Genomic DNA, 7,525 nt, shown 5'->3' with positions numbered 1-7,525 from the left:
GGGTGGGGAGGGGTTCGGGGCCCCGCGCGGCGGCTCACCACGTCGGGAAGGCCGTTGGGCGGAGGGGCGCAGGGTCCGGAGTCCGGGAAGGGGAGCCGCGTGACCGAGGCCGGCAGCGGACGCGGGTCACGGGGTGCAGAGGAGGAAGTGCCTCCGCTGGGCCCGCCAAGATGTCACCAATGGGGAGGGCGCTCCTGCAGGTGCGGCCCGCGGCCGGCCCGGCAGGAAGTGGGGGAGGAGAGAAGGGCGGCGAGAAGGCCGCGCTCAGCGACTCGTCTCGCACGCAGCCGGCCAGGGAACCGAGCGGCGACTGGCAACTTCCAGGGGACCCGCCGTGGAGGGAACGGCGGCCAGTGCAATGTGGAGGAGAAACTCGCAAACTAAAAACAAGTCACCTTTGCAGGAGGGAGTCTAGAATGGAAACGAGTGGACATACAATATCTTGTTTTGTACGCTTTGACCGTGGATTCATGTAAATATTTTGCATAATTAAAAAATCATCTTTAAAGGTCAAGGGTTCGGATCCCCATATCGGCCAGCCGCAAACTCCCCCCCCCCCAAAAAAAAAACTTTAAAAACGCAATTTCTAAATTAATGCCTTAAAAAGCAATTACATTTTGTGAGCCTCTGAATCCTAATTAAAGTGAACTGGAGAACTACAAAATACAATTGCAGTAATGCGAGCAGTAACTGAATATTTTACATTAAGGAACTGTAAGTTTTATCGTAAAAAATCCTAAGACCGTTATTATTTAGATACTTATAGAAATGTTCATGGATATCTGATGTCCCGAATCTGTTTCAAGAAAGACTGAGGTGGCACCACTTACTGATGAGAAGAAATTTAAGATATCTGTGAAGGATTCATAATGCGTGGGATGTATTTGGCTCTCGATTCTATGATTCTAACAAACTGGTAAACACAAAACTATAGATATTTCAACAGTGATTAGAAATTTATTTTAGGTGTGACCATATTGTGGTTACGTCTTAAAATAAAGAATTAAATTTTTAGAAATACATCCTGAAAGGGCCGGCCCGTGGCTCACTCGGGAGAGTGCGGTGCTGATAGCACCAGGGCCACGGGTTCGGATCCTATATAGGGATGGCCGGTTTGCTCACTGGCTGAGCGTGGTGCTGACAACACCAAGTCAAGGGTTAAGATCCCCTTACCGGTCATCTTTAAAAAAAAAAAAAAATACATCCTGAAATATTTGTTGATGAAATGGTGTGACAGTTGGGATTTGTTTGGAAATTATCCACAAGGGAAGTAGTTAGGGATATAGAGAAAAACTGTTCACCATTGGTAATTGTTGAAGCTTTTTGTATTTGCTTAAAATAGTCCATAATAAAAATGCTACCAATTGTACCCCGTTGCTTGTTCTTATGAGGATTCTCAGAAGATTCAAAATCCAGCCATCCCGAGAAGTGAGAAAGACAGTAAAAACTCATACATTCAAGAAACAAAACAATATTCTGAAGGAAAATTAGCCACAAAATTGGCTTCTTTTCAGAAAGTTAAGATGCTCTACAGAAATGGTCTTAACTGCTTCATAAGCATTTACTTTGCTTAAAATCTTCAAAAATATATTCTTGGTAACTTATGTGATTGTCATGCCTTTTATCACTTCTGTTTGTTGCACTTAAGTAGTTTTAGGCATGCCTCCTTTGACGAACTGGTGGTTTGTGACTCAGGCAAGGCACATATTAATTATTAATCAGTCATGATATGGTTTCTGCCACTGAGGGAACAATATGTGCATAACACTTGAGCCAGGAGAATGTGTTGTGCTTAGACAGAAAACAACTGCAGGTAAGTCTGAGATCAATGGAAGGAGGAGGCAGAAGAAAATCCTTCATAGTTTTCAAGGCCAGGTTTGGTGTTTTGGACTGAATTCTAAGGCCAATGGGAAGTCACTTAATTGTTTCCAATGGAATGTGGTGTGATTTGAGCTTTTTAACAGAACAGTTTACATGCTTTCTAGAAAATGAATGGTGGAAACAGGTGCATGGAGAAAAGACAGGAAGGAATCAGACAAGTTCAGGAAGAGGTGGTGGGAACTGGAGAATTTGAAAGGATTTGAGTGATGTGCAAAAGAAGTTACCAAACTTGGAGATTCATTCATTCACCAATAAATATTGTACACCCATAAGACAAGAACTGTGCTGGGGGCTGGGCTTAGTGGGAAATACCAGCAGTTCCTGCCTTTGTGGGTCCACAGAACAGTGGACTAGGAAGTCAATAAAGAAATGCACAAATATATGATGACAGATTTTGATATGAACTAAAAATAGAAAATGGGGATTAGCGGGCTGGCCGGTGGCTCACTCGGGAAAGTGTGGTAACACCAAGCTGATAACACCAAGACCCCAGGTTCAGATCCCATATAGGGATGGCCGGTTAGCTCACTGGGTGAGCATGGTGCTGACAATGCCAGGTCAAGGGTTAAGATCCCCTTACTGGTCATCTTTAAAGAAAAAGAAAATGGGGATTAGCTTAGATTGGGGGTGACATTCAAACAGATGGTAAGCTTGAGCAGGGGATGGGAGTGCATGTGTGAGGGGTAGGAACTGAGACTCACTGAATCCCATGTATTAAGACCGGGAACTCCTTTTCCCCCCCAGGTAAATAGCTAGGGCTTAAAAATAGAACCTAGGGCTGGCCAGTAAGCTCAGTTGGTTACAGTGTGTAGTTATACCACCACCAAGGTCAAGGGTTTGGATCCCCATGCTGGCCATCCACCAAAAATAAATAAATTAAAAAAAAAAAACTAAGTAAAAAGTGGAATGCAAAAGTACATTACCTATTTGTGTCTTCCTCCCTCCTCACCCCACTTTATTAAAATTTCTTACATTTTTTAATGCAGCCCTTGCTAGAATGTGTTTTGGTGTTGGTTGCTTTGTATTAGTATTCTTTCTGGGGTTTTTTTGCAGCTGGCTAGTAAGAAATTCTGAACCTGTGACCTTGGTGTTATAAATGTATTAGTATTTTTATTTTGTGCTGAATTCCTTTAATCTTTATATTGTTTTTATTAAATTCACTAAAGAGAATTTGGATAGTTTCTGCTGCTCATGTCTGTTTTCCACATGAAGAGTACGGATAGGTCTGAGGAGGAAAAATTTACTGTGGTGGTATAGTATGGATGTTTTCCCATTCTGCTAGAAATTGTATCAGAAATTGGATTTAATGGCCTCAAAAGTCTCTTCCAACTCAGTAATTTGATAAAGTCCCAATTCAGCCACTCTTAAACATATCTTGCTGACATAGGCTAGCACTTGAGAATATGATGCAAGTCTGGACCAATGTTATTTTTAAAAAATGAACCAACACACACAACTGTACTTAACTTTTCAGGGGGCTCATGGATCTGAAGTGTGAGAATTCTCACCCCATTCGCACAACATGCTAAGTTCAATACCTAAGAGCTATTAAGGACTGAGAAGCTGTAGATGGATCATTACACATTATTAACATTTTAAATATCTACTCTATTCCATTACTACATTTTTATCCACCAAAGGGATATGTCCTGATCTGTATGCAACAGGAAATCTACTTTCCACTTTTTCTTTGTCAGCTGGCCGATAAAGGGATTGAACCCCAGACTTTGGTGTTATCAACTCCACACTCTAACCAGTTGAGCTAACCAGACAGCACACACACACACCCCCCACTATCTTTTAACTATTAGGCCCTTTAATTTACTTACTGTAGCTAAGTCTAGGGCAATAACACAGTTTTCCTCAGTGTTCATTTCTCAAACAGCAAAAATACTGTAATGTAATATTAGGTAAATTATATCTATAATGCTTGTACTGAAATTAACATGAGACAAATTTTTACCCAACATAGGTTGGCTCATGATATTGATAGCATTTTACAAATGACACAAGAATCAAGATATCTAAAGGTCACAACAGAAAACAAAACATAAAAAGATTACATATCAGATGGTCTCCAGGGAGACCTTGGCAGTCCACGCCCACAGCCCCCTCAGGAGGTCTCCATGGAGTACTGTCACCTTTTCAGGTTCCACATAGCTGGCCACATTTGCTGCTCAGAGGATCACAAAATTCTGTCCTGGAGAAGTTGAGAACAGAGCTCAGAGGAAAGGGGCTCCAGTACCCACAGTTAATCTACCACTCCTCAGACTTAAGAGGATTTCAGGGAACAAGTGCTTGACAGAACCACAAATATTTAACAGGGAAAAAAAATGGGCACTTTCGGATACTCCATTATAGAATAACAACTTTCTGCTAATACAAACTATTGAGCTTTGAATTTCTAAGTTAGTAGTGAAAGAAAAGATAGTCACCTGGAAAATCAAGGGGAAGAACATCTTAAAAGAGAAAGAAAAAAACAGAAGCAACAATGGAGGAAAGATAACAGAATATGAAAGACATACTCTTTCCAAAGCAGTTTTCACTATACAGAATTGAGCTTATCTTAAGCCAGAAAAATCCCCTTCACCTCTTTTCTTGCCTCCATGTGTCTTTTTTTCCTTCTGAAATTCCTATTCTTTGCTATTTCTCCTGTCTCAGAAAGAACCAACCCTGTTGACACCTTGATCTTTAACTTCTAGCCTCCAAAACTGTGAGAAAATAAATTTAAGCCACCAATCTGTGGGATTTTGTATGGCAGCTCTGGCAAACTATTACACCCTGAAACCAAAACCAGACAAAAACAGCACAAGAAAACTAGAGACTTATGAATACATATGCAAATTTCCAAACAAAACACTGCAAAATACCACAGCAAATCTGGCAGCATATAAAAAGGGATATACACCATAACCAAGTGGGATTCTTTTCCTTAATGACTGATTAGTTGTCCCTGGATATCCATCCATGGGGGATTGGTTCCCAACACCTCCCTGGGATACCAAAATGTGTGGATGTCCCTGATATAAAACGACATAGATTTTGCAAATAACCTATGTACATACTCCCATATACTTTAAATCATCTCTGGATTACCTATAATGCCTAATACAATTCAAGTGCTGCATAAATGGTTGTTATACTATACTGCTTTGGGAATAATAACAAGAAAAAAAGTCACTGTATTGCTGTTTGTGTCCTGCTTAAGAGATCTTTTTCCTAGCCCTCCCCCTGTGTCATATGGATATTTTCTTAACTTATAAAGTTCTAGTTTTGGGGGGGGGGGTTTGGTCTTTTTTTTTTTTTGGCAGCTGTGGGGATCCAAACCTTCGACCTCAGTGTTATAACATTGTGCTCTAACCAACTGAGCTTGTATTTCTACAGACTTAACTAAAACATAACCTCAAGCTGGCCAACCCCTAAAGCTCTGTTTTGATTTGTACGTTTCCACTTTGATCTACAATCAACCTAGAATTGATTTTTCATTTCAAAAGGTTTTAGAATAGTTTATCAAGTTTCACAGGCTAATTTCATTCATGAACTCTGATGCAAATATCTTAAACAAACATTAGCCAAGGAAATCCAGCAATTCACAAAGCAGTAACATCGGGTTGGTCTTTTTTTTTTTTGGCAGCTGTGGGGACCCAAACCTTCGACCTCAGTGTTATAACATTGTGCTCTAACCAACTGAGCTTGTATTTCTACAGACTTAACTAAAACATAACCTCAAGCTGGCCAACCCCTAAAGCTCTGTTTTGATTTGTACGTTTCCACTTTGATCTACAATCAACCTAGAATTGATTTTTCATTTCAAAAGGTTTTAGAATAGTTTATCAAGTTTCACAGGCTAATTTCATTCATGAACTCTGATGCAAATATCTTAAACAAACATTAGCCAAGGAAATCCAGCAATTCACAAAGCAGTAACATCATCATGACCAAGTTGGATTTCAGGAATACTTAACTGTAGTCCATCATTTCAAAGTCAATCATTGAAATTTCTCGATGCAGAAAATATATGAGGTAAGAAAAAATTTTTAAATGTTTTACAAGTAATGCTAAGATGGAGTGTGTCAACAAAGAATGGGGAACCAGTCTGAAGGGCTCCCACTGGCCAAAAATTAGACAGTTTGAGTATCTGAGAGAACAAAAGATGAAGGGGATTAAAATATACCTTACATGTTAAAACCCACAACTTCAGGAAAAATATCATTGGCTATCTCTGGCACATGGCAGGAATCTAACTCATTATTCTGGATATTGGTGAACATAAAGCAAAAACTTAACCTGCCTTTAACATATAAAGTACATCTTAGAGTAATAAAATGACTTATGAAGGACATTCCCTCTCCATAGAGGTATTCCTGTTAAATGAAAAAGAACATATTAAAATGTCACTAATTTGGAAACCATTAAGAAAATGATGGATCTAAGGCATCTGCCAACATCACTTGAGAGAACACCAACCAATATATGCCTTTGGTAGCACAGCAACCCAAATGAAGTATTCTTTCCAAAAACTCTCAGTGAGTCAGAACAGCCTCTAGAAAGTGTAACTAGCACTTTAAAGGAAACCATCCAGATCATTAGTGTTTAATATTGTGGCCTCTTGCCACACTTAAAATGTGGTTGGTACAAATTGAGATGTGTCACTGAGTGTAAAACTCACTCAGGATGTTGAAGGCTTTGTATGAAATAAAAAATTTTAAAATTACTTGTACATGCAAAATAATATTCTGAATATATAAAATTATTAAAGTGAACCACATCTGTTTTTTACTACTGGAGAGTATAAAATTACATATGTGGCTTGCATTATATTTCACTGGACAGTGCTGCTCTGAATTAAAAATATAAGATATATTAGGAAACCATCCAGATCATTAGTGTTTAATATTGTGGCCTCTTGCCACACTTAAAATGTGGTTGGTACAAATTGAGATGTGTCACTGAGTGTAAAACTCACTCAGGATGTTGAAGGCTTTGTATGAAATAAAAAATTTTAAAATTACTTGTACATGCAAAATAATATTCTGAATATATAAAATTATTAAAGTGAACCGCATCTGTTTTTTACTACTGGAGAGTATAAAATTACATATGTGGCTTGCATTATATTTCACTGGACAGTGCTGCTCTGAATTAAAAATATAAGATATATATATCCACCAAATATAAGGTGTGACATTGTTGGGATCCTGATTCAAACCAACTAGCTATATCAAAATATTTAATTCATAATTATAGGGACATTCGACCACTGAGTACTTGATACCATCAAGGGAGATTTTTTTTTTTTAGGTGTGACAATGGTGTGGTTATTTATTTTTTTCTCTCTTTTTTTGTGGCTAACCCGTAAGGGGATCTAATCCTGGACCTTGGGGTTGTAACACTGAGCTCTAACCAACTGTGTAACTGGCCAGCTTGAGGTTATATTTTACTTAAGTTTGTAGAAATACAAGCAGAAACCCTTATGAATAAAAATCTTACTGATTTGGGATCTGCTGTAACATAAACCAGGTTGGTCTTGGGCTGAGCTCAGTTATTCCTCTGCCCACCCTGTTATCCTCCCCAAAAACCCTGGCTCAGGGCAACCAGGTAATGGCAGAGGCCCTGGCAGAGGGCTGTTCATGAAAGACCTGAG

General features: G+C 39.3%; 1 protein-coding gene across 3 annotated transcripts in view; it reads right to left on the bottom strand.

The window, feature by feature from the left end:
* Positions 1 to 7,525, bottom strand: part of HNRNPF (heterogeneous nuclear ribonucleoprotein F) — an 18,519-nt gene that overhangs the window by 8,911 nt on the left and 2,083 nt on the right. Inside the window, exon 1 of one of the 3 annotated variants that reach the window (XM_008563192.1) lies at positions 39 to 292. The exons of the other annotated variants lie outside the window; for them this stretch is intronic. The gene's annotated coding sequence lies outside the window, so the exon portion shown is untranslated. Of the gene's footprint in view, positions 1 to 38; positions 293 to 7,525 lie in introns of those variants that run through there. 3 annotated transcript variants of the gene reach the window in all.

This window comes from Galeopterus variegatus, unplaced genomic scaffold, assembly GCF_000696425.1.
Source record: "Galeopterus variegatus unplaced genomic scaffold, G_variegatus-3.0.2 Scaffold12810, whole genome shotgun sequence".
NCBI lineage: Eukaryota > Metazoa > Chordata > Mammalia > Dermoptera > Cynocephalidae > Galeopterus > Galeopterus variegatus.
This window is presented reverse-complemented; position numbering and strand designations above follow the sequence as displayed.